Source organism: Pseudophryne corroboree, chromosome 1, assembly GCF_028390025.1.
Source record: "Pseudophryne corroboree isolate aPseCor3 chromosome 1, aPseCor3.hap2, whole genome shotgun sequence".
Lineage (NCBI taxonomy): Eukaryota > Metazoa > Chordata > Amphibia > Anura > Myobatrachidae > Pseudophryne > Pseudophryne corroboree.
The window spans coordinates 937,189,371-937,217,073 of record NC_086444.1 but is presented as its reverse complement, the minus strand read 5'-3'; the positions used below and the strand labels follow the sequence as shown (position 1 = coordinate 937,217,073).

General features: G+C 46.8%; 1 protein-coding gene across 3 annotated transcripts in view; it reads left to right on the top strand.

Annotated features, from left to right (window-relative positions):
- Window positions 1–297: 297 nt before the first annotated feature.
- LOC134918513 (uncharacterized) overlaps window positions 298–27,703 on the top strand; it is an 88,614-nt gene continuing 61,208 nt past the window's right edge. For 2 of the 3 annotated variants that reach the window (XM_063920370.1, XM_063920372.1), the window contains exon 1: window positions 398–487. The gene's annotated coding sequence lies outside the window, so the exon portion shown is untranslated. The other variant, XM_063920371.1, reaches the window with a different exon arrangement.

Genomic DNA, 27,703 nt, shown 5'->3' with positions numbered 1-27,703 from the left:
TTCTGATAGCCTCTATTATATTAAACCCAGGTGATTGAAATCAGAAAATCACTGCAAAAAAAAAAGTGTGGAAGGGCCAAATTGACAATCGTTATCAAATGATACCCTGGAAATGTCTACAACAAGGATACAAATGTAGTCTATTGTATCACAGAGCCTTTCTAATAATCTGTAGTAAAATGTGAATTCCAAGTTGGTAGAATTCTCAAATGAATTCATTAGAGAATGAAAGCTGCCGATCAGCACAGAGGAGGAGGTGCTGGGAGGGGCACACACACACACACACACACACACACACACACACACACACACACACACACACCTGTACACACAGTGGGCGGTGCTCTGCACTAGTAGGATACAGACACACCTGGCAGCAGCTGAAGTAACAGTGAGTAAGGGGAGCGTGAGCTCTGATCCTAGGTCTCATTTACAGTGCAGCAGCTGCTTTTATCGCACTACTCCTGTCTGGGATCTCACAGGATAGGTAAGGGAAGGTTGTGCTTGGTGCAGCTCGGGAAGATGAACAACTCCTAGACCTTGGTTTTGCATTTTATTTTATTTTATTTTAGTCATTGTGTTGGAATCCAGTGGATTTGTTATTCTACTTCCCATGCTGGGACTGCATTGTGCTTGTTGTATGTCCTCTCCTACTCTGTGTGGCCCCATGTATAATATAGGTATAACTTAGAGTGATTGGAAGCTGTGTTTAGTAGCTTCTACAGTAAGTCGTGCATTCATAACAATGTCCTACTTCAGCTCTGCCAATAATGGCATGTAACACACTTTATGGTATATTCGGACAGGGGATGATTTGATTGTCTCCCATTGGAAGTTACTGCCGATTATACACTTGCTAGAAGTTTGAGCTTGTGTTCCCATAGGTGTGTGACTGGTGGTGCATGGGTGTGCTCCCAGCGTAGACTGTCTTTGTTACATCTCGTTTGCAGTGTCTTGTAAAGGGCTATCTCTGTAGTGTGTACTTGTTCCCCCTCCTCTCCCCTCTCTTTGTGTCCCCTGCACACATGCAGCTCTTCCGCCCATTTCCTGGTTGTATGAGGCAGTACAGGTGTCATGTGCCTTAGCTGCCCCATGGGACTCCGTAATACTACTGTACCGATGTGTATCAGATAGGTCCAGGTGTAATGCCCTATGCTTTATTTACATCCCTGTGTAAGCTGTTACAGCTGAACTTTTGTGGCTAAAATGTGAGCATTATCCCCACTGACTTGCAGTTTGTTCTGTAGCTGCCTATAGAACTTATTATGTTTTTAGATTTAGTGGGGCAGATGTATTAACCTGGAGAAGGGATAAAGAAGTGATAAAATAGTGATAAGCGCAAGGTGATAACGCTCCAGCCAATCATTACAGGTTTGAAAAATGACAGGAGCTTACTGGCTGGTGTGTTATCACCTTCCACTTTATCACTTCTTTATCCCTTCTCCAGGCTTAATACATCTGCCCCACAGTTCTATAAATAAAAAAAAAACACATTATTATTATTATTATTATTATTATTATTATTATTATATTTTATTGATTTTTTTATTAAAAAAATAATTTTGTGTGTGTTTTCGTTGTTTGGGTTTTTTTTGGACTAGGAGTTCAGTTAGGGCTATGACAAAAATAACAAATTCCCCGTGGTCTGTTCCTTCCCCTGTCTAATGAACTGGTTGGGTACGGGATCCTGGCTGTCGGGAGCCCGGCGGTTTAGAATACCGAGGCTGAGATACTGACCAGCAGGGGGGAGAGCACAGCGAAGACCCTTGCGGGCTTGCCACGCTGTGGGCTCGTTGCGCTCGCCACAGATTCTATTCCCACTAAATGGGTGTCATGGACACCCGGGAGTGGGAATAGCTGTGGCGGCGTGGTCGGGATCCCGGCGTCTGTATTCTGACCGCCGACATCCTGAGTACATTCCGTCATGAACACACGCAGTGTTTATAACAGTCTGAGTCATGCACTTTATTTCTGGATTTGAAAACACATGTAGTAAGTAACATTATTTCTGCATTATGCCTCTGTCTGATGATGATGATGATGATAATAATAAGAAATTATTTATATAGCGCTCTTTCTCCAATAGGACTCAAGTCGCTTAACAGATACATAGCATAATATAGTACAGAAAATAATGAAGTACAGAGCAGCTTTTCATGAAATACAGAAGCATGGAGAAACTAAAGGGACATTATGGAAATGTTTGAGTAAACGGGAAAGTCTTGAGTCTACTTTTGAAAGATTCTGTAGTCGTGGCCTCTGGCACTGTGCGGGGAAGTGAGTTCCATAGAGTCGGAGCCGCATGACTAAAAGCTCGACCCCCAGATGAATTACGGGAGATTCTAGGTACTGCTAAAAGTCCTTCATCTACAGATCGCAGTAATCGAGTTGGGCAGTATGGGGTCAGAAGCTGCTTCAGGTACCTTGGGCCATGGTCATGTAGTGCTTTGAAACTCGGTAAGCCAATCTTGAAGATGATTCGCCATCGTACAGGCAGCCAGTGAAGGGAGTAGAGGATGGGTGTTATGTGGCTAGAACGGGGCTGGTTGGTTAATAGCCTGGCAGCTGTGTTTTGCGCCAGCTGTAAGCGGTGCAATTCTTTTGCTGGGAGACCAAGGTAGAGGGCATTACAGTAGTCTAATCAAGATTATACAAATGCATGTATGACTTTTGGCAGATCATCTGAGGGAATTAAGTGCTTGATTCTTGCTATGTTCCTCAGGTGAAAGAATGAGGATTTGATTGTGGCTGATATCTGATGTTTAAGTGTCAAGCCACCATCCAGGACAACGCCAAAATTCTGCACACAATCAGTGGTTTGTAATTCTGAATCCCAGAGTGTAAGTCCAGTTGGTTGGCTATGCTGCAGTCTTGTCCTTTTGATGTTGTGGTCATATCATTCATCCACTCCTGGAGCTCAGCTAGACAGCCATTTAGGGTTGCTATTGGGTTATCAATGCCAGGAGCAAAGGTCAAGTACAGTTGTGTATCATCTGCATAGCAAAGGTAGACCAGGCCATGGCGCCTGATTATTTCACCCAGCGGGAGCATGTATACTGCAAAAAGCATGGGGGATAGTATGGAACCTTGTGGGACTCCACATGGCACTGATGATGATGAGTATACTCCAGACGATACTCTTTGACCTGCCTGTAAGAAATGATTTGAACCAGCTTAGTACTGGTTTTTATGTCTAATATAGAAGCGCTTTGTTTTATTTGCCGCTCATACCTGTAATAAAAGTGTTAAATGAAATTTTTACAGCTCTTTTTAGAGGTAATTAGGAGATGTTTAGTATGGAGTACTGAGGGTTCCAATTGTGTTGTCCGGGTTTAGGTGGTGGTTCTTTTTTAAGGAGTCCCACACTAGCTGTCCCTGCTTTCCCTACCTCTCGTGAGCCGCTGACCGCGGCTCACATGCGGCTACCGGCTCTGGTTCCCTCCCGCCGGCTGGCGATGTCTGAGTGCGCTGATCTGCTGGGAGCTCAATGATGACGTCAATCCCGCGTCTCCTTCCTCCGTCAGAGGTAGGAGATGCGGGATTGACATCATTGAGCGCCCAGCAGATCAGCTGGGTGCTCAATGATGACGTCATTACTTTGTATTGCTAGTCCAGTGCAGTTTTATGGTGTATAATTTCTGCATGGTACGCTTGTGACTGTATGTATGTGTGCATGTAGCTGCATGCGTGGCTGCCATATCGGGTATTTCACTCTGCGTGCTACTCCTATATTCTGTAACCTCGGGGGGCTAAGTGTGTCAGGTTTGTTAAATAATATAGGTATTTCACAGGATATACTTGCTGTGTATTTTTCTTTGTGATTTATAGTCGCCATATATCTCTTGGACAGGAAAGTCACACTTCACTGGAAGTTCTTGCTATATATCGCTGCTAAGAACTGTACCGGGTTGCCCAATATTGTGCTTACTGTTATGTCAGCTACACGAGGCAACGGAGCTGGGGCTTCTGCCACATTGCGTGGTGATGATGCCGCAGACATTTTGGAAGATAATATGGCAGCAGACAGTTCAGGTTCAGAGGGTTCCTTACCCCCCCAGTACGTCCGTAGCACCGGGGACAACAAATGACCCACCTTGGGCTACCTTTACCACGCTGTTAAACACGCTTGTAACTAAACTGGCGCCCCCTGTGGGACCACTTGTGCCAATGCAGCAGTTTATGGTCCTGACAGATGTTCCTCTGGACCCGACAAAGGCAAACACTCTGCATTCGGTGGTAAATTCCCTCCTGTCCACAGGAGTGGTAGTACAGGTGCCTCTGGCTCAGAGAGGCAAGGGGTACTATTCACCGCTGTTTCTAGTCCCAAAACCGAACGGGTCCTCGCGGCCCATTCTCAATCTGAAGTCTTTGAACAAGTATGTGCGGGTCTCCAAGTTTCGTATGGAAACTCTGCGCTCTATTGTTCTGGCCTTGGAGCCTGGGGACTATATGGTCTCCCTGGACATACAGGATGCCTACCTGCATATTCCTATTGCAGTGTCTCATCAGCAGTACCTCAGGTTTGCGGTGGGCAATCTTCATTACCAATTTTGGGCATTACCCTTTGGTTTGACAACTGCTCCCCGAGTTTTCACCAAAGTGATGTCGGTCATGACGGCTACACTCCGCCGTCAAGGTGTCATGATCCTACCTTACTTGGACGATTTGTTGATCCTTGCAAATTCCCCAGAACTTCTCCTGTGTCCTCTAGATGTGACGGTCCAGTTCATGAAAACCCACGGGTGGCTGATCAACTGGAAAAAATCCTCTCTGTTTCCTGCTTGGGGCATGGTTCACCTGGAAGCGTTATTGGACACTCACAACCAACAGTTGTTCTTGTCTCAGGAGAAAGTCCTGAAGCTTCAGGACAGGATTCGATGCTTCCTATCTCGTCCACAAGTGTCGATACATTCGGCAATGCAAGTGCTAGGTCTCATGGTGTCTGCTTTTCGACATGGTGGAAAAGTTAATTCTGACCAAGTGGGACGGCCTGCCTCACCGGATAAGATCTCACATGATCTCCTTGTCTCCGGAGGTCCGCCTGTCACTGAGTGGCTTCAGGACCAACGATTGAGCAGGGGCCATCCTTTCTGGATATCCAACTGGGTCCTGCTGACGATGGATGCCAGTCTGAGAGGTTGGGGCGCGGTGTTGGTCCACCAACCCAGAAGAGAGTGTTGTTCCAAGGAGGAGTCTCTACTCCCGATAAATATTCTGGAACTGCAGACAGTGTTCAATGCATTGACAATGGCCCAGCATCTAATACAGAACAGACCTGTTTAAGTGCAGTTGGACAACGCCACCACGGTGGCGTACATCAATCATCAAGGCATCACTCGAAGCTGCTTGGCAATGAGGGAAGTATCGCTGATTCTTCAGTGGGCAGGACGCCATCTGCCGGCCATATCCGCAGTGTTCATTCCAGGGGTCCTAAACTGGGAAGCGGACTTTCTCAGCCATCAGGACGTACACGCTGGAGAATGGAGCCTCCATCCAGAGGTGTTTCAATTTCTTGTGGACAAGTGAGGTCTTCCAGATGTGGACCTGATGGCGTCTCGACACAATCACAAGGTTCCAGTCTTCGGAGCAAGGACAAGGGATCCTCAAGCAGCGTTCGTGGATGCTCTGTCAATCCCATGGACCTATCGACTGCCGTATGTGTTCCCGTATGTGTATGTGCAGCCTCTTTAAGAATGGATCGGAGCTGTGTCCACTATAGGTGTAATAGTTGATGGTGATGACGATGAAGATACTACTTGTGATTGGTCACAAAAGTGAAAACCACATTTATTGAAACGTAGTAGAGCAATGAGTAAACTCGCTTTACACTGCAAGGAACCCTCAGTTATCACAAATTTTCATTGACGTATGCACAGTTCTAGATGGGTGGATCCTGCACATCCTATATAATAAAAGCCCAATGTTGCTCCTCAACTTGTTGGGGGGGGGAGAGACTCAAGCGTTTTGTGCGCTACGGCCACTAGATGATGCCTGATGGAGCAATTCAAGTATTGCTCTGTTCAGGCGCGCACAGCAACTGTCAGCAGCGCTGACATAGTATTATGACACATCACATAAGGGGCAATTCTGATGCTCCAAGCCATGGTGGACACTTGTGAGCGACACTGTTCAGCCATTAACTCCATATATTGCTTTTGCATGCTGCAATTTGTACTATTGTGCGTACTGTCAGTGAAGTGGGATGCAGGCAAAATGCTGGCGGTCGGGATCATGGCATTCAAGATACCGACACCGGAATCCCGACAGCCAGCATTTTGCAGGCGGTCAGCATACCGACACCCGCCCCTAATTCTAATTCCCACTCTGTTGGTGGGTCCACACCACCAACCGAGTGGGAACGGAACAGCCTGAAGCGTGGCGAGGGCAGTGAGATCGCAAGGGGACTCACTGTCTGTATTCCGGCAGATGGGATGCCGCTGTCGGTATACTAACTGTCTGCATCCCGCCTGCCGGTTTATCATACCAGATCCAGTGAAGCAATGTATTCAATAACAATCCAGTGTGATCTCTGGTATATACAACAGGGGAGTTGCAGCTCAAGTTCCGCATATGCGACTGAATAGGAAGCAGATGTATTAACATTTCTTAATTTGTTAATACGTTTCAGACTCTCTGGGAATACAGCCTTATGTGGATATATAAGTACAATAGAATGCAATTTGTGGTCACACCTTTGTAAATTTACCCTTTCAGTTTAATTTGGCGGCAGCTGGATTGGTTTGTGTGAGGTGATGATCTCACTACTCCCAACAGTTAGTAATTACTCTGTTTGCCCACTTGTCTTTAAATACAGGTTAGTGTGAGTGCCTATAAAAGGTTACCTTGTGTGGACTCCTCGTAAGCTTTGTTTAGGGCATGCCTTCATAATGTATAGTGAGTAGCATTTATTGACTCCAATGAAACACAACCATATATCAGTGGGTATTCTATGTGTATATTACAGCATGCCCTTTGTCCAGGCGTGTCTGGTGAGTGACAGTCGTATAGTAGAGCAGGGATCTATTGCAAGGTGCAACAACCATTTATTATAATTTTGAAAGCATATTAAATGTATAATTTACTCTTAGGCGAGAAAAGCAAACCTATTGCTCATGTAGTTACCAATATATAAAGCTAATTCCCAGCAACACTTTGCAGGTGTGTCTAATGATATTGTGAGTGACGTCTCTAGATGGGCTTTGAATTTGCCTCCCTGTCATTTCCAGTGAGCAAGTAACCACTGGCGCCTGCTGTCTACAGTACACTCCATTTATACTGCTGGTGCCAATGACCACTTGCTTACTGTACTGGCCGGTAGATGTCGGCACACTGTCGGCACTCTTGATGCTCTAACTTTCTGCTCACATACACTAGCAATGACACTGATGGATTGCTCCCTATCCTGTCTTGCAATTTATTTTATTACTGCGTATCGCAGTGACAGAAAATCTTCTCTTGCCGAAATGTTCTTCTGAAATTTTGAGTGAGTGATACTGGCTGGCAACAATAAGATAACTCTTATCACATCTCCAGCCAGTCTTTCTTGGGAAAAATGAATTGATAGGAACCAAATATACAGACATTCACACTCGCCTTATTTTTCCAGTTTTTGAAATTTAATTTTAATCTCTCAATGTAGTCTGAAATTAAAGCATAGAACAAATAATTGGAGATAAAAAAAAATAATAATAAAAATCATAGAATCATTTTTGTTTAATTCAATCTAAATTTTTGATTTCTCAAAGTAGCCACCTTTTGCAGTTATAACCGCTGGACACACTTGTGCAATTCTTTCTGCAATGGAAATCAAATATTCACCAGCAGGGTCTGAATGGGACCAACAATCAACCCTTGCATTTAAAGCACACAGACCCACCTGGGTGATGGAGTCCAGGAGGAGGGGGCATAGACCCTGTGTCCACTGTGAATATAGCAATGAACTGCAGTAGCTGTGCTGCTGTGGAGCACAAAATGGGGGTGAACAGGTTCTTAATGTCCCAACGTGTTGCTAGGTAAAAGGTGTTTGCGTGTCATAAGGAATAATATGCCCCCTACTATACTATTAGATATTCAAAGTTGCCTCGGAATTATGTAACTGCCTATAGCCCTTTGTTGCTATGTTGCAGAACTCTTCAACTCTGTAATGAATATGTTAATAATTATACTGTGTGTATGTATGTGTATGTATGTATGTGTGTATATATATATATATTTTATTCCAGTCTATTCTGGACAACTCACAATATTGTTTTTAGGCCAAAGGTTGCACTGAGCTAGCTGGATGACTAAGCTAAGCGACACAAGTGGGCAGCACACACATGTGGCACTGCAGTGGCAGACAGGATGGCAGTTTTAAAAACTAGGTCCCAAAGAGCACATAAGGCAAAGAATAAAAAGAGGTGCAAGATGGAATTGTCCTTGTCCACTCACCCTTATGTTGTTTAAACAGGACATGCACAGTTTAATAAACCCATCATTTCAGCGACAAGTGGTCCCCCTGGAAAAAGCTTGCCAAGTTCTCCAAATCATACCACTTCCATATTTGATGACTTTTCACATTATGAGAAGAGGCAAGAAGAAGAGAACAGTGTCAAGAAGGTGATTAAAAATTAGAGAGGCACACGCAATCAGAAACATCACACAGGCTTTCACCTCCACTCCTATCTTGGTGTGGAACAGAGAGGACTTTAGCCAAGCAAATGTATAATTACCACATTACTGGGCAAACTGAAAAACTAGAGGCCAAAGCCTCCAAATTTGTACCCCCTTCTCCATTTTCAGGGATTACGATAATCTCGGATTTAATGCTGGGATGCAAATAAATTGGTCAAGATTGGATATTTCTCTGACGTCCTAGTGGATGCTGGGAACTCCGAAAGGACCATGGGGAATAGCGGCTCCGCAGGAGACTGGGCACAACTAAAGAAAGCTTTTAGGTCACCTGCTGTGCACTGGCTCCTCCCACTATGACCCTCCTCCAAGCCTCAGTTAGATTTTTGTGCCCGGCCGAGGTTGAATGCACACTAGGGGCTCTCCTGAGCTTCTAAAAAGAAAGTATATAATTGGGTTTTTTATTTTACAGTGAGACCTGCTGGCAACAGGCTCACTGCAGCGAGGGACTAAGGGGAGAAGAAGCGAACCTACCTGCTTGCAGCTAGCTTGGGCTTCTTAGGCTACTGGACACCATTAGCTCCAGAGGGATCGACCGCATGGAACTGGCCTTGGTGTTCGGTCCCGGAGCCACGCCGCCGTCCCCCTTACAGAGCCAGAAGCAAGAAGAGGTCCGGAAAATCGGCGGCAGAAGACATCAGTCTTCACCAAGGTAGCGCACAGCACTGCAGCTGTGCGCCATTGCTCCTCATACACACTTCACACTCCGGTCACTGAGGGTGCAGGGCGCTAGGGGGGGGCGCCCTGAGCAGCAATAAAAACACCTTGGCTGGCAAAAATACCACAATATATAGCCCCAGAGGCTATATATGTGATAATTACCCCTGCCAGAATCCATAAAAAGGCGGGAGAAAAGTCCGCGAAAAAGGGGCGGAGCTATCTCCTTCAGCACACTGGCGCCATTTCTACCTCACAGCTCCGCTGGAAGGAAGCTCCCTGGCTCTCCTCTGCAGTCTACACTACAGAAAAGGGTAAAAAAGAGAGGGGGGGGCACTAAATTTAGGCGCAGTATATATAACAGCAGCTATAGGGGACATAATTCAGTTAGTCCCTGCATTATATAGCGCTCTGGTGTGTGCTGGCATACTCTCACTCTGTCTCCCCAAAGGGCTTTTGTGGGTCCTGTCCTCTGTTAGAGCATTCCCTGTGTGTGTGCGGTGTGTCGGTACGGCTGTGTCGACATGTTTGATGAGGATGATGATGTGGAGGCGGAGCAGATGCCTATAGAAGGGATGTCACCCCCTGCGGGGCAGACACCTGAGTGGATGGACTTATGGAAGGAATTGCGTGCACGTGTCGACTCCTTACACAAAAAATTTGACGACATGCCAAATGCGGGACAGCCGGCTTCTCAGCTCGTGCCTGTCCAGGCGTCTCAAAGGCCATGGGGGGCTCTAAAACGCCCGCTACCTCAGATGGCAGACGCGGATGTCGACACGGATACTGACACCAGTGTCGACGACGATGAGTCTAGTCTAATGTCCACTAAGGCCATTCGTTGCATGATTGAAGCAATGAAAGAGGTGTTACAAATTTCTGATATAAACCCAGGTACCACTAAAAAGGGTATTATGTTTGGGGAGAAAAAACTACCCGTAGTTTTTCCCCCATCAGAAGAATTAAATGAAGTGTGTGAAGAAGCGTGGGCTTTCCCTGATAAAAGATTGGTAATCTCTAAGAAGTTACTAATGGCGTTCCCTTTCCCGCCAGAGGATAGGTCACGTTGGGAGACACCCCCTAGGGTGGATAAAGCGCTCACACGTTTGTCTAAAAAGGTGGCACTACCGTCTCCGGATACGGCCGCCCTCAAGGAACCTGCTGATAGAAAGCAGGAGGCGATCCTGAAGTCTGTATATACACACTCAGGCATTATACTTAGACCAGCTATTGCGTCAGCATGGATGTGCAGTGCTGCCGCTGCGTGGTCAGATTCCCTGTCAGAAAATATTGACACCCTAGACAGGGACACTATTCTGCTAACCATAGAGCATATAAAAGACTCAGTCTTATACATGAGAGATGCACAGAGGGAGATCTGCCGGCTGGCATCTAAAATAAGTGCATTGTCCATTTCTGCTAGGAGAGGCTTATGGACTCGCCAGTGGACAGGGGATGCAGATTCAAAAAGGCACATGGAAGTTTTGCCTTATAAGGGTGAGGAGTTATTTGGGGATGGTCTCTCGGACCTAGTTTCCACAGCAACTGCTGGGAAGTCAGCATTTTTACCCCATGTTCCCTCACAGCCTAAAAAGGTGCTGTTTTATCAGGTACAGTCCTTTCGGACTCAGAAAAACAGGCGTGGAAAAGGCGGGTCCTTTCTGTCCAGAGGCAGAGGTAGGGGAAAAAGGCTGCAACAAACAGCAGGTTCCCAGGAGCAAAAGTCCTCCCCCGCTTCTTCCAAGTCCGCCGCATGACGGTGGGGCTCCACGGGCGGAGCCAGGTACGGTGGGGGGCCGCCTCAAAAATTTCAGCGGTCAGTGGGCTCGCTCACAGGTGGATCTCTGGATCCTGCAAATAGTATCTCAAGGGTACAAACTGGAATTCTAGGCGTCTCCACCCCACCGGTTCCTAAAATCTGCCTTGCCGATTACTCCTTCAGACAGGGAGGCTGTGCTAGCGGCAATTCACAAGCTGTATTCCCAGCAGGTGATAATCAAGGTGCCCCTACTTCAACAAGGACGGGGTTACTATTCCACACTATTTGTGGTACCGAAACCGGACGGTTCGGTGAGACCCATTTTTAAATTTGAAATCCTTGAACACATACATAAAAAAATTCAAGTTCAAGATGGAATCGCTCAGGGCGGTTATTGCAAGCCTGGACGAGGGGGATTACATGGTATCCCTGGACATCAAGGATGCTTACCTGCATGTCCCCATTTACTATCCTCACCAGGAGTACCTCAGATTTGTGGTACAGGATTGCCATTACCAATTCCAGACGCTGCCGTTTGGACTCTCCACGGCACCGAGGGTGTTTACCAAGGTAATGGCGGAAATGATGATACTCCTTCGAAGAAAGGGAGTTTTAATTATCCCGTACTTGGACGATCTCCTAATAAAGGCGAGGTCCAAGGAGCAGTTGTTGGTGGGAGTAGCACTATCTCAGGAGGTGCTACACCAGCACGGTTGGATTCTGAATATTCCAAAATCACAGCTGGTTCCGACGACACCTCTACTGTTCCTGGGTATGATTCTGGATACAGTCCAGAAAAAAGTGTTTCTCCCGGAGGAGAAAGCCAAGGAGCTGTCATCTCTAGTCAGAGACCTCCTGAAACCAAAACAGGTATCGGTGCATCACTGCACGCGGGTCCTGGGAAAGATGGTGGCTTCTTACGAAGCAATTCCTTTCGGCAGGTTCCATGCCAGAATTTTTCAGTGGGACCTGTTGGACCAATGGTCCGGATCGCATCTTCAGATGCATAGCCTAATAACCCTGTCTCCAAGAACCAGGGTGTCTCTGCTGTGGTGGCTGCAGAGTGCTCATCTTCTAGAGGGCCGCAGATTCGGCATACAGGACTGGGTCCTGGTGACCACGGATGTCAGCCTTCGAGGCTGGTGGGTAGTCACACAGGGAAGAAACTTCCAAGGACTATGGTCGAGTCAGGAGACTTCCCTACACATAAATATTCTGGAACTAAGGGCCATTTACAATGCCCTAAGTCAGGCAAAATCCCTGCTTCTACACCAGCCGGTACTGATCCAGTCAGACAACATCACGGCAGTCGCCCATGTAAATCGACAGGGCGGCACAAGAAGCAGGATGGCAGAAGCCACAAGGATTCTCCGATGGGCGGAAAATCACGTACTAGCACTGTCAGCAGTGTTCATTCCGGGAGTGGACAACTGGGAAGCAGACTTTCTCAGCAGGCACGACCTCCACCCGGGAGAGTGGGGACTTCATCCAGAAGTCTTCACGCTGATTGTAAATCGATGGGAACGGCCACAGGTGGACATGATGGCGTCCCGCCTAAACAAAAAACTAGAGAGATATTGCGCCAGGTCAAGGGACCCTCAGGCGATAGCTGTGGACGCTCTAGTGACACCGTGGGTGTACCAGTCAGTTTATGTGTTCCCTCCTCTGCCTCTCATACCAAGGGTACTGAGAATAATAAGAAAACGAGGAGTAAGAACAATACTCGTGGTTCCGGATTGGCCAAGACGAGCGTGGTACCCGGAACTTCAAGAGATGATCTCAGAGGACCCATGGCCTCTGCCGCTCAGACAGGACCTGCTGCAGCAGGGGCCCTGTCTGTTCCAAGACTTGCTGCGTTTGACGGCATGGCGGTTGAACGCCGGATCCTGAAGGAAAAGGGCATTCCGGATGAAGTCATTCCTACGCTGATTAAAGCCAGGAAAGATGTAACTGCAAAGCATTATCACCGCATATGGCGGAAATATGTTGCTTGGTGTGAGGCCAAAAAGGCCCCAACAGAGGAATTTCAACTAGGTCGATTTCTGCATCTCCTACAAGCGGGAGTGACTATGGGCCTGAAATTAGGCTCCATTAAGGTACAGATCTCGGCTCTGTCGATTTTCTTCCAGAAAGAACTAGCTTCACTACCTGAAGTTCAGACGTTTGTGAAAGGAGTGCTGCATATTCAGCCCCCGTTTGTGCCTCCAGTGGCACCTTGGGATCTCAACGTGGTGTTGAGTTTCTTAAAATCACATTGGTTTGAGCCACTTAAAACCGTGGATCTAAAATATCTCACGTGGAAAGTGGTCATGTTATTGGCCTTGGGTTCAGCCAGGCGTGTGTCAGAATTGGCAGCTTTGTCATGTAAAAGCCCTTATCTGATTTTCCATATGGATAGGGCGGAATTGAGGTCCCCAGTTTCTCCCTAAGGTGGTATCAGCTTTTCACTTGAACCAACCTATTGTGGTGCCTGCGGCTACTAGGGATTCCAAGTTACTGGACGTAGTCAGGGCCTTGAAAATTTATGTTTCCAGGACGGCTAGAGTCAGGAAAACTGACTCGCTATTTATCCTGTATGCACCCAACAAACTGGGTGCTCCTGCTTCTAAGCAGACTATTGCTCGCTGGATTTGTAGCACAATTCAGCTGGCGCATTCTGCGGCTGGACTGCCGCATCCTAAATCAGTAAAAGCCCATTCCACAAGTAAGGTGGGCTCATCTTGGGCGGCTGCCCGAGGGGTCTCGGCTTTACAACTTTGCCGAGCTGCTACTTGGTCAGGGGCAAACACGTTTGCAAAATTCTACAAATTTGATACCCTGGCTGAGGAGGACCTTGAGTTCTCTCATTCGGTGCTGCAGAGTCATCCGCACTCTCCCGCCCGTTTGGGAGCTTTGGTATAATCCCCATGGTCCTTTCGGAGTTCCCAGCATCCACTAGGACGTCAGAGAAAATAAGATTTTACTTACCGGTAAATCTATTTCTCGTAGTCCGTAGTGGATGCTGGGCGCCCATCCCAAGTGCGGATTGTCTGCAATACTTGTACATAGTTATTGTTAACTAAAGGGTTATTGTTGAGCCATCTGTTGAGAGGCTCAGTTGTTTTCATACTGTTAAACTTAGTATAGTATCACGAGTTATACGGTGTGATTGGTGTGGCTGGTAGGAGTCTTACCCGGGATTCAAAATCCTTCCTTATTATGTCAGCTCGTCCGGGCACAGTGTCCTAACTGAGGCTTGGAGGAGGGTCATAGTGGGAGGAGCCAGTGCACACCAGGTGACCTAAAAGCTTTCTTTAGTTGTGCCCAGTCTCCTGCGGAGCCGCTATTCCCCTTGGTCCTTTCGGAGTTCCCAGCATCCACTACGGACTACGAGAAATAGATTTACCGGTGAGTAAAATCTTATTTTCTCTTACGTCCTAGAGGATGCTGGGGACTCCGTAAGGACCATGGGGTATAGACGGGCTCTGCAGGAGACATGGGCACTCTAAAGACTTTAGATGGGTGTGCACTGGCTACTCCCTCTATGCCCCTCCTCCAGACCTCAGTTAGATCCTGTGCCCAGAGGAAGCTGGATGCACTGCAGGGGAGCTCTACTGAGTTTCTCTGAAAATACTTTTTGTTAGGTTTTTTTTATTTTCAGGGAGCACTGCTGGCAACGGGCTCCCTGCATCGTGGGACTGAGGGGAGAGAAGCAGACCTACTTAACTGATAGGCTCTGCTTCTTAGGCTACTGGACACCATTGGCTCCAGAGGGTCGGAACACAGGTGTCGTCCTCGCTGTTCGTCCCGGAGCCGCGCCGCCGTCCTCCTCACAGAGCCGGAAGATAGAAGCCGGGTGAGTATAAGAAGAAAGAAGACTTCACAGGTGGCAGAAGACTTCAGATCTTCACTGAGGTACCGCGCAGCGTTACCGCTGCGCGCCATTGCTCCCACACATACACACACACACAGAAAGCACTGTACGGGTGCAGGGCGCAGGGGGGGGGCGCCCTGGGCAGCAATATTCACCTCAAGGGACACTGGCTAATATATTAGATACTGCGGAGGCAGTATATTGAAAACCCCCCGCCAGTATAAAGAATTTGAGCGGGACCGAAGCCCGCCGTTGAGGGGGCGAAGCTTGATCCTCCAGCACTAACCAGCGCCATTTTTCTCCACAGCAAGCTGCAGAGAAGCTGCTCCCCGGACTCTCCCCTGCTGAGCAAGTACAGAGGGCAAAAAAGAGGGGGGGGGGGGGGCAAATTTAATTGGCTCAGTGAGTGTATTATTTATTCTATAAAAGAGCGCTGTACAGTCTGGGATTTTATTCCAGTGGCGCTGGGTGTGTGCTGGCATACTCTCTCTCTGTCTCTCCAAAGGGCCTTATTGGGGGGGCTGTCCCCATAATTGTTTATCCCAGTGTGTGTGGGAGAATCAGTACGTGTGTGTTGACATGTCTGAAGCGGAAGGCTCGTCTAAGGAGGAGGTAGAGCAGGTGATTGTGGTGTCTCCGTCGGCGACGCAGACACCTGATTGGTTGGATATGTGGAATGTTTTAAATGCAAATGTGTCTTTATTACATAAAAGATTGGACAAAGCAGAGTCCAGAGAGAAAATAGGGAGTCAATCCATGGCTTTGACTGTGTCACAAGGCTCTTCGGGCTCTCCTAAACGTCCCCTGTCCCAGGTAGCAGACACTGATACCGACACGGATTCTGACTCCAGTGTCAACTACGATGATGTGAAGTTACACCCAAGGGTGGCCAAAAGTATTCATTATATGATTATTGCAATAAAAGATGTTTTGCATATCACAGAGGACCCCTCGGTGCCTGACACGAGGGTATGCATGTTTAAGGAGAAGAAAGACAAGAAACTGCAGATTCCCAAGAGAATTCTTATGGCGTATCCTTTCCCCGCACAGGGCAGGTTGCGGTGGGAATCCTCGCCCAGGGTGGACAAGGCTTTGACACGCTTGTCCAAAAAGGTGGCGCTACCGTCTCCAGACACGGCAGCCCTCAAGGATCCTGCTGATCGCAGACAGGAGACTACCTTTAAAATCAATTTATACACATAGGGGTGCCTTGCTCAGACCGGCAGTAGCGTCGGCATGGGTATGTAGCGCAATAGCAGCATGGGCAGATAACTTGTCATCTGACATTGACACCCTAGATAAGGATAGCATTTTATTGACCTTGGGTCATATTAAAGATGCAGCGTTATATATATATATATATATATATATATATATATATATATATATATATATATATTATATAATATATATAAGAGACGCTGCGAGAGACGTTCGGCTGTTGGGTTCAAGAGCCAATGCCATGGCAATTTCTGCTAGGCGAGCCCTGTGGACCCGCAAATGGATGGGTGATGCCGATTCAAAGAGACATATGGAAACTTCGCCTTACAAGGGTGAGGTTTTATTTGGGGAGGGCCTCGCGGACCTGATTTCCACAGCTACCGTGGATAAATCTTCTTTTTTGCCTTATGTTCCTCCACAGCAAAAGAAAACACCTCAATATCAGTCGCATAAGTCCAGAAGAGGTCGGTGCTCATCCTTCCTCGCCAGAGGTAAGGGTAGAGGGAAAAGAATGCCTGCTACGGCTAGTTCCCAGGAACAGAAGTCCTCCCCGGCTTCTACAAAATCCACTGCATGACGCTGGGGCTCCACTGCGGGAGTCCGCGCCGGTGGGGGCACGTCTTCGACTCTTCAGCCAGGTCTAGGTTCTGTCAGATTTGGATCCTTGGGCGATATAAATTGTATCCCAAGGCTACAAACTGGAATTCGAAGAAGTGCCTCCTCGCCGATTTTTCAAGTCTGCTTTGCCAGCTTCTCCCCCAGAGAGGGAAATAGTTTTAGCTGCAATACAAAAGCTGTGTCGACAGCAGGTGATTATCAAGGTTCCCCTAATACAACAGGGGAAAGTGTACTATTCAACCCTATTTGTGGTCCCGAAACCGGATGGCTCGGTCAGACCCATTCTGAATCTAAAATTCCTAAACCTGTATCTAAAGAGGTTCAAATTCAAGATGGAATCTCTCCGGGCAGTGATTTCTAGCCTGGAAGGGGGGGATTTTATGGTATCACTAGACATAAAGGATGCATACCTTCATGTCCCCATTTATCCTCCTCATCAGGCGTACCTGAGATTCGCTGTACAGGACTGTCATTACCAGTTTCAGACATTGCCGTTTGGGCTGTCCATGGCCCCAATGATTTTCACCAAGGTAATGGCGGAAATGATGGTGCTCCTACGCAGGCAAGGAGTCACAATTATCCCATACTTGGACGATCTCCTGATAAAAGCGAGATCGAGAGATCAGTTGCTGAAAAGCGTGTCACTCTTCCTGAGAGTCCTGCAGCAACACGGCTGGATCCTAAATCTGCCAAAGTCGCAGTTGATTCCAACGACTCGGCTATCATTTTTAGGCATGATTCTGGACACGGAAAAGAAGGTTTTTCTCCCAACGGAAAAAGCCCAGGAACTCCAGAACATGGTCAGAGACCTGTTAAAGCCAAAAAGTGTGTCAGTTCATCAATGCACTCGAGTACTGGGAAAGATGGTGGCGGCCTACGAGGCCATCCCCTTCGGCAGGTTCCATGCGAGGACATTTCAGTGGTACCTTCTGGACAAGTGGTTGGGGTCCCATCTACAAATACATCAGAAAATAAGCCTGTCCCCCAAGGCCAGGGTGTCTCTCCTGTGGTGGTTGCAGAGTGTTCACCTTCTAGAGGGTCGCAGGTTCGGCATTCAAGACTGGGTTCTGGTAACCACGGACGCGAGCCTCCGAGGATGGGGAGCAGTCACACAAGGAAGAAATTTTCATGGACTGTGGTCAAGCCAGGAGGCTTGTCTACACATCAACGTGCTGGAATTAAGGGCCATATACAACGGCCTACGACAAGCGGAGACTCTTCTTCGCGACCTACCTGTTCTGATTCAATCGGACAACGTCACAGCAGTGGCTCATGTAAACCGCCAAGGCGGGACAAGGAGCAGAGTGGCAAAGGCGGAAGCCACCAGGATTCTTCGCTGGGCGAAAAATCACGTAAGCGCGCTGTCAGCAGTCTTCATTCCGGAAGTGGACAACTGGGAAGCAGACTTCCTCAGCAGACACTATCTCCATCCAGGAGAGTGGGGTCTTCATCAAGAAGTTTTTGCAGAGATAACAAGTCGTTGGGGGCTTCCTCAAATAGACATGATGGCGTCACGCCTCAACAAGAAACTTTGGAGGTATTGTTCCAGGTCAAGGGACCCTCAGGCTGTAGCGGTAGACGCCCTGGTGACACCGTGGGTGTTTCCGTCGGTCTATGTCTTCCCTCCTCTTCCACTCATCTCAAAAATACTGAGAATCATAGGACGAAAAAGAGTCCAGACAATACTCATTATTCAGGATTGGCCTTGAAGGGCCTGGTATTCAGATCTTCAGGAAATGCTCACAGAAGATCCGTGGCCTCTTCCTCCCAGGGAGAACCTGTTACAGCAGGGGCCCTGCGTGTTCCAAGACTTACCGCGGTTACGTTTGACGGCATGGCGGTTGAACGCCAAATCCTAGCTAGGAAAGGTATTCAGGGGAATTCATCGCTACTCTGATAAAAGCTAGGAAGGAGGTGACGGCGAAACATTATCACTGTATCTGGAGGAAATGTGTATCTTGGTGTGAAGCCAAGAATGCTCCTACGGAAGATTTCCACCTGGGACGTTTTCTCCACTTTCTGCAGACAGGAGTGGATATGGGCCTAAAGTTAGGCTCCATTAAGGTACAGATTTCGGCCCTGTCAATATTCTTTCAGAAGGAATTGGCTTCTCTCCCAGAAGTCCAGACTTCTGTAAAGGGAGTGCTGCACATCCAGCCTCCTTTTGTGCCCCCAGTGGCGCCATGGGACCTTTACGTGGTGTTACAGTTCCTTAAGTCACACTGGTTTGAACCTCTTCAAACAGTTGAGTTAAAATTTCTCACTTGGAAAGTGGTCATGTTAGCCTTGGCATCTGTGAGGCGGGTGTCTGAATTGACGGCTTTGTCTCACAAAAGCCCCTATCTGATTTTCCATGTGGATAGAGCAGAGTTGAGGACTCATCCTCAATTTCTGCCTAAGGTGGTTTCATTGTTTCATATGAACCAACCTATTGTGGTGCCTGTGGCTACGGGTGACTTGGAGGATTCCAAGTCTCTTGATGTAGTCAGGGCCTTAAAAGTTTATGTAGCCAGGACGGCTCGGGTTAGGAAAACAGAGGCACTGTTTGTCCTGTATGCAGCCAACAAGGTTGGCGCTCCTGCTTCTAAGCAGACTATTGCCCGTTGGATCTGTAACTCGATTCAGCAGGCTCATTCTACGGCTGGATTGCTGTTACCAAATTCGGTAAAGTCCCATTCCACTAGGAAGGTGGGCTCTTCTTGGGCGGCTGCCCGAGGTGTCTCGGCATTACAACTTTGCCGAGCAGCTACTTGGTCGGGTTCAAACACTTTTGCTAAATTCTATAAGTTTGATACCTTGGCTGTTGAGGACCTCCATGTTTGCTCAATCGGTGCTGCAGAGTCATCCGCACTCTCCGGTCCGGTCTGGTGCTTTGGTATATTCCCCATGGTCCTTACGGAGTCCCCAGCATCCTCTAGGACGTAAGAGAAAATAAGATTTTAAACCTACCGGTAAATCTTTTTCTCCTAGTCCGTAGAGGATGCTGTTCGCCCGTCCCAGTGCGGACTAAATTCTGCAAGGCTTGTATATAGTTATTGCTTACATAAGGGTTATGTTACAGTTTTGATCAGTCTCTGGCTGATGCTGTTTTGTTTCATACTGTTAACTGGTTCGTATATTCCATGTTGAACGGTGTGGATGGTGTGGGCTGGTATGTATCTTGCCCTTAGATTAACGAAAATCCTTTCCTCGTACTGTCCGTCTCCTCTGGGCACAGTTCTTTAACTGAGGTCTGGAGGAGGGGCATAGAGGGAGGAGCCAGTACACACCCATTCTTAAGTCTTTATAGTGCCCATGTCTTCTGCGGAGCCCGTCTATACCCCATGGTCCTTACGGAGTCCCCAGCATCCTCTACGGACTAGGAGAAAAAGATTTACCGGTAGGTTTAAAATCTTATTTTTCCCCTCCACAGAGTCTGGAGACTTAGTTTGTGAAAATCTCGTGGGTTTCTTTCTTTCTTTCTTTTTTTTTTTTTTTTTTTTTTTTAAACATTCGTTTTTTATTGAAAAAATTTTCACACAGAAATGGGGAACAGAAAAAAAGAGTAAATGGGAACATAGGGGTAGTCCGGAATGGTTAACATAATCAAAGCACTTTTAACGCACAGTTGGATGAATATACAATCGGTTACATTGGGCGTTCAGAATCAAGAAGAAGAGAAAAAAGACACACAAAAAAAAAAGAGGCTTAGCACAAACCAAATAAAAATTTTTTTTTTAAAGAAATTGTCTGATAACACAACATTCTTAAAGAGGTCAATCTAGGTGGGGTGAAGCACAGATAAATCAATTGGAGAGCTATAGACAGTTAGCCTACCTTCTCTCCCCCTATAGTCGGACCAACCTAACCATTTCAGGTGAATAGAATTAGCTGAGGAAGAGTATTTAGCTTCCGCTGTTTCCAAAAAAAAAAATGTTTGTGAATCTTATTTTGAATAAACGTTAGAGAAGGGAGATTCTCAGATTTCCACAATTGGGCTATAGCAGCTTTAGTGGCTATCAGAATATGCCCCAAGACGTAACGATCACCTATAGAGAGGTGGTCTACGAACAAATGAAATAATGCTAAAGATGGGTCCAGGGGGATGGTGAATCCTAAAATCATGCTCACCATACTGAAAACCTCTCTCCAAAGTGGTTGTATAAGTGGGCACGCCCAGAAGATATGAAAGATGTCCCCCGTTGAGCCACATTTCCTCCAACATCATTTAGATTGTGAAGGCCAGATTCTATTTTGTCTTTCAGGGGTGAAGTAGGCCCTCTGTATAAGCTTATAGAACATTTTGGAGTGGTTAATACATTTGGAGACTTTAAAACAAGACCTAAATATACTGTCCCATTCTGCATCAGTAAAGGATCTATTCAAATCTCTTTCCCATAGAATCTGAGCTTTGAATTTAGACTGTGTGCTGTCAGTTAATTGAAATTGATACCACCACGTTATCCCATATTTATGTGAGGGCGTCTCCAGTCGGCTTTTAATGTAAGCCGGAAAAGTAGGTTTGTGAAGATGCGGAGCAAGTGAGCGTAACCAACTTCTCACCTGCAAATATTTGAAAAAGTCTTTGGTCCGAATCCCAAATCTCTCTTGAATTTGAGAAAAGGACATCAAGACGTCACCTATAAAAATAAATCGCCCACAGTGGAGAGGCCCTTCCGAATCCAATCTACTAGGGAAATATTAGGAATCAATGACATAAGAGCGGATAACGACAGACAGGGGGACGGTAATACAATCTCTTCCGAAGAAGACACTAGTTTATGCCATGAATCTAGGGTCGTTTTAATAGACTTGCAAGATTCGGACAAGCTTTGGGCAGCAGAGGGGGGCAACCAAAACAAATCGGGAAGGGTAACAGTGTTCAAATACGAAGCTTCCAGAATGACCCAAGGTTTCAGGCTCGAGGTGTCAAACCAGTCTCTAGACTGACTTAACAGACAAGCAGCATGGTACTTTTCTATGTCAGGGAAAGCTACCCCACCGGATTGTTTGGGCAGAATAAGAATCTTTTTAGCAATTTTCGGCCTAGAGCCTCCCCACACCTATCTAATCAGGACCTGGTTAAATTTATTATAGAAGAGTTTGGGAAGGGGTCTTGGTATGGCGCGAAACAGATACATTAATTTTGTCAATAAGACCATCTTGGCAGCGGCAATCCTACCCAGCCAAGACACCTCCTGCAACATCCACTCCCCAGTCAGCTCCGTAAAGGCTTTTAATAATGGGGCATAATTACATTCAATTAAATTATCTTCACTGGATAAATTAATCCCTAGATATCTCAGGGAGCAGGACTTCCAGGCATATTTGTACGATTCCTTCAATCTAGAGACCACAGTCGGAGATATATTGAGTGGGAGGGCCTCAGTTTTATTAGTATTTAATTTATAAAAGGAAACATCCGAATAGTCTTGAAGAACTGGCAAGGAAGTCTCAGGATCGGAAAGACATAATAAAATATCGTCCGCAAATAAGCTGATTTTGTGGGAAATGCCCCCTATAATAGGGCCCCTAATCGAGTCCTGGGATCTAATGCAAGCAGCCAGGGGTTCTATCGCCAACGCAAAAATAATAGGAGATAACGGGCATCCCTGACGATTAGAGATATTAAAGGGTGAATAAAGACATCCATTAACAAAGACCCTCGCACAGGGCGTGGAATAGAGATTCAGGATAGAGTCTAAGATCCTTCCAGAGAAGCCAAATTTGTCCAGAGTTAATCTCATAAAGTCCCAGTTCAACCTATCGAACGCCTTTTCGGCATCCAGAGACAGAACTAGGAGGGGTTCTTTTCTACAGGCAGAATGTTCAATGACCTTAATCACCCTTCGCGTATTATCTGGGGCCTGTCTGTTCAAGACTAAGCCCACTTGATCAGGGTTGATAAGAGAGGGGAGGAGGGGACTGATACGGTTGGCAATTAATTTGGCATAAAGTTTTAAATCCGTATTTAATAGAGCAATTGGTCTAAAATTTTGGACTGAGGTGGGAGGTTTTCCCGGTTTGGGGATGGTGATTCGAGCTTCCAGCATTTCCTTGGGGAAGCGTCCAACTTCTGAGGCTTCATTAAACACTGATAAGAGCACCGGGGGCTAAACTCTCCTTAAAGGATTTATAGAAACCAGAAGGATAACAGTCGGGACCCAGGGCCTTATCTGCTGGAAGGGAGTCCATAACCTTTTCGACTTCCTCTAAAGTCCAAGGCGCACTAAGAGAGCTACAATACTCCGGTGACAGTGAAGGGAGGGGAAATTTGCCCAAGAAGTTCTGAACATCCATGCCTGAAGGTTGAAAAGTGGAGGAATCCTCCTTCAAGTTATATAGTTTGGCATAATAAGATGCAAAGACTTTCGCAATTTCGTCAGGATCATAGACTCTCCTGCCCCTATCCGAATGGATAATGTGAATTCTTTCCTTAGCTTTCCTGCCCCTCAACTTCCTCGCCAGCATCCTACCAGCCCGGTTACCATAAACATAGAATTTTTGGTTTAGTCTATGCAGGTTGCGTTGGACTTCCGCTAAATAGAAAACTTTTACCGCCTCTCTGGCTTCTTGCAATGATTTAAGAAGGGTTTTATCATGAGGATGTGCCTTGTGAGAACTCTCCAAGGAAGCGACTGCAAGCTCAGCTTGTTCAAATTTTTTACGATATTCCCTTTTAAGTTTAGCCGCTGTTTGAATCGCTGTACCTCGTGTTACTGCTTTGAGGGCACACCAGAATGTGAAGATGGATGTCTCCCGAGGAGAGTTCTCAGAGAGGTAATAATCCATAGTGGTTTGGATAGCCTGCTTGGTCTCTGGCTGAAGAAGACTTTGTTTACCTAAGCACCAGGGAGCCGGGGTAATCTTTCTACTACTAATAGCCCATTCGATGAATAGTGGGTAGTGATCCGACCATGACATGGGGAGAATAGAAATTTTACGGATGGACTGTAGAGTCCACTTATCTGCTAAAGCTAGGTCTATTCTGGAATAAGAGGCATGTACTGGAGAATAAAATGTGTAGTCTCTGTCCATTGGGTGTTTAACGCGCCAAAGGTCTAAAAGATCATTTTCCGCTAATAACTGACGGAAGCCCTTTGCATTCCTATGGAGCTGATTGGAGAGTGAGGTCTGCTTGCCAGAGTTATCAACCAAAGGGTCAAGGGTCAAATTAAAGTCTCCCAAGAGAAGTAGAGCACCCTTGGCCAATTGTTGCACCTTAGCACAGAGTTTCCTACAAAATGCTAATTGCTTGGTGTTCGGGGCATAGCAGGAAACTATCGTCACCTCTCTATTTTCAAGAGTACCCACTAAAATTAGAATTCTCCCCTCAGGGTCGCAGTATTGTGATGTGAGGGAAAACGCGCAATGTTGAGACACTAAGATTGCCACCCCCGCCTTCTTCGCTGGTCCATTGGCCAAATAGCAATGGGGAAATCTCATATTAGTAAACCGTGGAGGGGCAGATTTAATAAAATGCGTCTCTTGGACGGCTATGATTTGAGCCCTAATTTTATGAAAATAATTAAGTGCTAACCTCCTCTTATGTGGGGAATTAAGACCCTTCGCATTTATAGAAACAATTTTAACCATACTGCAAAAGAATCGAAGATTGCATAATTACCATCAACCAGCTGGCATATAGGAAGTATGAGCAACAATTTCCGAACAGAAGGAGAGGAAAAGGGAAAGAGAGGATAAGAAAAAGGACAATAACAGTTAAAGGAAACATAACATTAACCCCTCTTGGGGGCACGGTTGGACGCCTAACCATGGCGACTCGGAATTAATATGTGGGGGGTAGTGGTCAAACTGCCAACACCCGAACTGAAATTCAACAAAATGCAGTTCCTCGGGCCTCTATCTCTGGTCCCCCGCACCGCCAGCCTCCGGGACTAAAAAAAAGAGAATCATTATTCTAGGGTAGAATACCCAGCTATCAAAGAGACGTGGGTGGCAGACGAGGCAGACCACAAACAGTAAACCATCGGTGTCGAGGCATCACCTGAAAACAGTTTAACAATATTCAAATCGGCCTTACATAAACACCCGTAATAAGCAACCGCCAAGGAACTGGTGCAAAATAGGAAACATGACATAACAAAACGCTTAGAAAGATATAAAAACAATGCAAGTATAGTAGAACAGACGATTCTCAAAGATCAGCAGCCGACGAGGCCCAGTCCCGCTGAAGGCCTCGTTCGGGAGAGGTGTGTGTAGATGAGCTTGCAGAGTTCCATGACGCGAGGATCATTTTACCCTCCTCGACGTTTGTTATAACGACAGTAGATCCTTCTCGAGAAATAAGCAACTTTGTAGGAAATCCCCATCTATATAGAATGTTCTCTTTGCGTAACACCGACGTGATGGGGTAGAGAGCGCCTTTTCACTAGGGTAGCAGGGGACAGGTCTCCGAATATCTGAAGTGAGCCCAAAGCCTCCAAAGCAATATCCGAGGGTCTAGCAGCTTTCAGGATTGCCTCCTTCACGTGGAAATAATGTACCCTCATAAGAACGTCCCGGGTGACCCCATCAGGAGCGTTCCTGGCTTTGGGGAGCCTATGGATGCGGTCAATCAGAAAGTCCACCGAGCGGTATGAGGGAAGGAGTTTGCTAAAGAGGTCAACTGCAAAATCGTTTCAAGCGCTATTGGCGACAGCCTCCGGGACACCTCGCAACTTTATATTGTTACGTCTTGATCTGTCCTCCAGTTCAGAAAGCTTGTCCCGGAGTGTTGTGACCTCGTTTTGAAGCAGTTCATGGGAGGAGATCAGGTCATTATGCGACGACACCACTTCACCCATTTTTCGTTTCTAGGTGATCGGTGCGGCCACCAGTCTCATCAATAGATCTCTGGCATTCCTTCATAGTCGCTCTAAATTCAGCCGCAACTTCATCCTTAAATTGTGTTAGGAGATGCTTCATAGCGCCCACCGTAAGCGAGTCACTATCCTCGATAGAGCTGGTGTGTGTGGTAACAGTGGTAGGGGCAGACGCATCTCGAGGCGACGAGGACACAGGGACAACAGACCTAGAGGGGCCACTCCGTACCTCCTTTGATTTAGCGGCTTGAGGAGAAGGTTTAAAGAACGCCACTTGGGAAACAGATTTAGCGGCCTTCTATTTCTTGGGAGGTATAATAAAGCTGACCGGCACAAATAGAGGAACTGGAGATAGGAGACGTCAGTAATATCAATCAGAGAAGGATCTACTGGAAGGTTGAATTGTCATATCATGTCAAAGGAGCAGTCGGGTGGAGGCAGAATTATCTCAGAGCAGTCACATCATAATAGCGTGGTCATTCCACCATGGGGACAACGCATCTGATATTCATGGCATGTGCTGGGAAAGCTGCGTTCCTATGTAGACTGCAGTATATTATGTATCGAGTATACTGTGGGAGAAGTGCATGCAGTTACACCCAGTGGCCACAAGATGGGGCGGTTGTAGTAGAAGAAGATACTGCTGAGTGAAATTCTAAAGCTCCACAGAGAAGGGTAATGCCCAGATCCCTTAACAGAGGCCCCAGAGTGGGAGCACAGCCAAACTTGTGCCAGAGGGCCACCAGACCCAGTGCAGACCCAGTCCAGAGTCCCCCAGAGCACACAGGCACACTACCTCTTATTATCCAGCTCCTCCAGAGAATCCAAAATGGCCGCCGCATCTCCTGGGCGCCTGTCCCTCTGCTGTCCCCCACTGCCAGATGCCTTCTCTGACTGCTGCCCACGAGAGGTGACCACTCTGGGAGGTCCTGAGGAGTCAGCCACTGGTGCCTACAGCCCGGGGGGGTCGCGCCGCGTCCCCGCTATGGAGCTCCAAACGTGGGTAAAGAGAGTACGCGAGGCCCCGGCCTCTGGAGGTGCCTAGGCCTCAACCAGCGGGAGCAGTGAGAACTGCTCCCTGGCTCTGCGGCTAACTCTAATGGGCTCTGGTGAGGTACAGGGGGGAAGGGGAGCTCCCGGAGGGTGTCCACAGGGGGTACTGACCCTAGAAAAAGCAATTAGTGAAGGTGGGTAGAGGAGCCAGGCAGAAGCACGTCTGCTCTCCTCACCAGTCAGACCACGCCCCCTTTTTAATTGCATTTTTATTTACATATTTTGTGGCAGATGCCTTATTTTGATTTTTCACAGCTCCCAGTTACACGCATGTGAGCATACCTGTGTCCCAGTTGCATGCATGTGAGCATACCTGTGTGTCTTGTTTATTTTATACATTTTTAATTTTTAGATAAAGCAGCCCCTCGTGAGCCCCCACAGCAGCCCCAGATCGGGCTAGTTGAATTCTGGTTGGTTCGGTATAGTACTAAACAGGACTGTGCAGTGAATTTTGTGTTATTGAGCCACTGCCCTAGTGGCGCTTACCACTCTAGTCCAAACTCATTTCATATTACAAGTAGGGCTGTGGAAGGAAGCAATGCTAACCTCCGTGCCACCAGCATGCCTCAGCCTGGCAAGCCAGACAGCTTTCTGGCTGTAAGCCACCATAAGAATAATGATAATCTAATTATCAAGGAAGCGCAACAATTGATTTATTCAATAAAAAATGTATGTACATATAAGTAAAACACCACTATATAAAAGTAAATTACTTGTGCAAAATTGCAATTAAAAAGTCCGTATACAGATAATGCCTATGCCTTCAACTCCAATTATTAAAAAGTTCAAAATTGTTCCACATATTTATAATAGTCTCCTTGGATCCGATGTGTGCTTTTATTTGATACCACAATGTCTATGCTAAAGCAATACTTTGTCTCCGTTTAAAATCAGATGGCATGTAAGTGTATTATTTTTATGCAAAGTACTTTTGTATATCCAATTGGACGTAATCTCCGGTATCAATTGACAGTGTAGCAGGGGGAGAGCGCTGTTTGGTGTATGATCACAGTGGTATGCTACGACCCCCGCTAGATGCAGCTGCACTGTATTGTATTACTCACAGCC